The sequence below is a fragment of the Culex quinquefasciatus genome, chromosome 3, assembly GCF_015732765.1.
Source record: "Culex quinquefasciatus strain JHB chromosome 3, VPISU_Cqui_1.0_pri_paternal, whole genome shotgun sequence".
Classification (NCBI taxonomy): Eukaryota; Metazoa; Arthropoda; class Insecta; order Diptera; family Culicidae; genus Culex; species Culex quinquefasciatus.
The window spans coordinates 17142944-17147272 of record NC_051863.1 but is presented as its reverse complement, the minus strand read 5'-3'; positions in this window follow the sequence as shown (position 1 = coordinate 17147272).

The window sequence follows — 4329 nt, the reverse complement described above, 5'->3', positions numbered from 1 at the left end:
CTGTCTTAATTGTTTGATTACGTTTGAAAACTTACTGTGAAAAATTTCTCTGTTTGTTGGATCAGCTTCGTTAAAATTAGCGATGTTTTTTTTTTACTGGACCAGGAAGAGCTGCAGGATTCCAAAATCAGTTAGGAAATTTATCTGCGATAACGCAGAATGACACTCTCACCGCAGTTCGTCGTCACTCGTAAAAAAAACATCTTCTTACCGATCAAAACTTTCAAACACACACAGTTTTACAGCAGAAAAGTAAAGAACTAGATAAAATAAAACACAAACCACTGATTATAAAACAGCTCATTTACAAATAAGAAAAAAAGTCATGCTTGTGCTTGAACAGCCTCCAGCTTTGTAGATGTAAACAAAGTGGGATCATTCGAAAGTTACGCATTCTCTCTATTCATCACCCAGCTCAAAACCATTGTTTTTTTAAACATTGCCTTGGTACCAGATCTTGCACCTAAAGTGGAGGTCTGACATATTTTTTACTTTGCCGAAGACACCAAATCGATTGTCCACACTCCATACTGTGTATATAAAGGGTCCACACGGATTATGGATGATCCCTTTCCACACAGAAAAAAAATGTAAATTTACACAGCACGTAATTACTGTTTCCTATGTAATGTTGAAATAAGATGTAAAGAGTAAAAAGTCATACTCCAATGTAAATCTAAATCTAATGTAAATCATGAGTCTAATGGAATCGTTGAGCATGGAAACTCAAATCTGATGAATTTCTACCCATGTTCGGCTTCCTGTAAATTCTTATTTAATGTAAATCATATTTCCAATGTATTTCTGCCAAACGTTGGCTTCAAAACTACCCGAACTAAAAATAGTTATATTTGGTTCTCTTTCTACCGCTCTCATACTTCGCTGGCCCACTGCCTGAGCCTCGCCCTGGACAAGTTGATGCTTTAGCCGCTCGTTTATAAAATGCGAAGATGACTCAGTCGGCAGCGGGTAGCAGCAGTAACACAGAACATCCTACCCGTCGTCCGTTTGATTCCAGTCCAGCGTTATTTCACTTGTCCGTCGACGAGAAAGCGTCCCCTACCTGTGAAACAACTTTTTAAAATCTGAATTTCCTTTTGCTGCCCGCTTCAAACATTTTAAAATATAACATAGGCCACACCCTTTTCCTACGATACCCATGGGGCAGGGGTTAGCGTGATTGCCTCTCACCCAACCGACCGGGGTTCGGTCCCAGAAGGTCCTGGTGTCATTTTTCGAGACGAGATTCTAATTTTGGTGTATTGAGAAATTAAAAGTACAACATGGAGTTGAACTTTCTATCAAGCTGCTGTGAATTATTCCATGGCAGCTGTGAAAGTTTCACTTTATGTAAGTGGCTCACATTTCTCTTTTTAATTTCTCGATATAATATTGTAAGAAAATTGTAATGGTTTGCGTTTGTTTTGTTATGATTTTAGGGACTCCTACAAAGAGCAATAATAACGACCCTCTTGGACCAAGTAACCCTCGTCAGTTACATGATCTCCAAGTAAGGAGTGTAATAAGTTTTTTTTTTATTTTATATTTTGATTGTTAGTTGATCCTCGGTCCTAACCTGGTCGTAGCACCTAAAAGGACCTAATAAAAATAAGTTACGAATAAAAAAAAAGACCAATAATGTGATGCAGATTTCGTGTATTCAAATTAAAATATATTTTTCACACGATCATAGTTCGTATTATTTACTCAAAACTTCCTTCTCCTCTTTTAACAAAAACGAATTTCATAAGAGAGCATAATCCTGAAAATCCCCGCAGGAACCGCTCGTCCTGGGTGGTCCCGGCTCGAATCCTCCGCCACAACCCGAACAACTGTCACCCTGATAAATCGTCGCAATAATTTTCAACCACCACCGTCGGCTTTGCTCGAGTATTTGTTTACGCGCGCGCTTGCAGCAGGCGCTGATTTCTTCGCCGACTTCTGTTCTTCTGCAGCAGCGCCGCGCCGCCGCGATCCAGCATTTGTCAAATGCATTGTTAAAACGTCATCGTCGACGCGGAGTGAAATGGCCTGCTGCGATTTTGGTCGTCGGCACCGGCGGGTATGATGATCGATGATCGCCATTAGCGGATTAGCATAAACGGTATTATGGAAATTGGCAGGCGAAATGACAGCGAAAAGCGTGGATTTGCGATAAGAGGGCGAACGGTTGCAACGCCAGCGATCGCGGGGGGCTTGATGATTGATCATGGGGTCAGTGCGGTGCGGTGATCGACGGTGGTATCCCCTCGTCCGTCAGCGACGAATCGTTTTGTCCCCGAGTGGTCTTTAGCGAGATCACCTTGAGTGACAGGATTTTTTGTTTTCTTTTGAAGTTATGAGAAACCAGATCCACCGAAAACAGTTCTGACAACGGGTGTCCGTAGTTTAATTTAACAAAAATTGTCTAAAAAATCATGAATTTCAACTCAATCAAGTGACCTAGATTCAACTCGCTCGGAAGACCTCACCCTCAAACTTCGGGGTGGCCACACAGTGGAAACAAGGTCCGCGGCTCAAATCGCACTTCGAAAATCAATTTCGGCAGCAACCGCACCGCGCGCACACCCGGTAACTCCTCGATTCCGTGTACCGATCGTGATCGCGACCAAACCGTATGATCATTTAATAAAAATGATTAATTTCCCTCCGTGCCCAGCACTCTGTCTTAATGACTGCCGGTGGCGTCGCCGGGCGGGGATCTCCGGCCCGGAGAGAGAGAGAGAAATTATGATTAAGTAAAATTTTGGCCCATCAACCCGTGTCAGGTACTGCTGGCCCTTTTGCGTACGTTAATTAATCAGAGTGCATCGAAGCAAGCCGTGACGGGTTCGCCGCGTCAGTCAGTCATGCTCTCAGCCTCAGCGATGACTTGATTGAAACTGGAAGATGACCGCGAGACGTCGGGTTCGAAAATCAAAGTGTACACTCAGAGGTGGGTTTAATAGGCAAGTATTCTTCCTTTGATTCCAAGTGTTTTTAAACCAATGATTGCTGCAGACCACTTTTAACCATTCAAAAAGTGAATTTCCCCATATTTTTTCCATGCAACTGAGTGCAGCCGGTTCGATCAACCTGGACTCAGTCCGCAGTCACGTGTTCCTTCATAGCTCAATTTTGTGGTGTAATTTACGATGTGCCATGAGTACACAAGCTAATCGACATCGTCGTCCATCCGTGGTCCTCGTCCATAAAGATCGTTCCGAGCAAATGATGACATTGTCTGCCACGAAACCCTGGGGGCCTTCCTGCCTGCTGAAGCTGAAGCTGAAGCTGGTTGGCCTTTAGTACCGTCCAACAACAACAACAAAAAAACGAAGTAAGAACTCACAGCATGACAAAGTTCTTGGAGACCCCAGCGCCCGGTTGGCAAAAATATAATTAAAGGGTGCTTCTGGATGTCTCGCCAAGGTTGCGCGCGGGTTCGAAAAACTTGTTGCCAGCACTGACACCAAACCAGAATGTAGCATTTCCGAGACCGATCCTGGCGACGACCTTTTCACGTGGCCAAAAGCCGAGCCCAAACTTTTCTTATCGCGACAAGATTTATGCGTGCAAAATTGTTCAAAATTGCTTGTTTACCGAGGCCCGAGACAAACGAGAAAATCTGCTGGCTCATATGGGGGACATTAAGCGGACATTTTCGAGCCCGGTCTTATCAGCGCGTTGTGATCGAATACTTGCGCCGAGTTGCGAGTAAATTTGGGCCTGCAACAGGTTCTGTTCTCACATGAGAATGAGATAAGTAGGGTTAGTGAATTTTCACAATTTCGCGGACAGCGTGAAATCCGCGAAATTTTGCTTTTCCACGAAATCCCGTGAAATTTTACGTTTGCGTGAAAACAATCTTAAGAACTACTGTAAAAATGAGCGAGTTGATTTAATTACCGTCATCTGGAGCGAATTGGGGCAGCTGTTTCAGCAATGTTGCAGCCTAATATTGTAATATTTTTGAGTGGTTTCGGGTACACTGAAAAAAATCAATTCTCGAAATCTTGAATTAAATTCACGAATGTTAGAACCACGAAGGAATATATTCACGTTTATAGTGCAAATGCACCATACTCATGAATAAATTTCTTCGTGGTTCTCACATTCGTGAACTTAATTCACGATTACGTGAATCGTTTTTTTTTCTGTGTAGACCATATTCAGAGCAAATAATTGTGTACAACCATTTACAAATTTGAATCATTTTACTGCTCTAAAACGTGCTCTCCTTATTCAGACTGTAGTTCCGATTCGCCCCACATGACGCTATTAATATAGGGTTAGTGATTTTTGACAGTTTCATGAACGGCGAGAAATTCATGAAATCTATCAATTTTC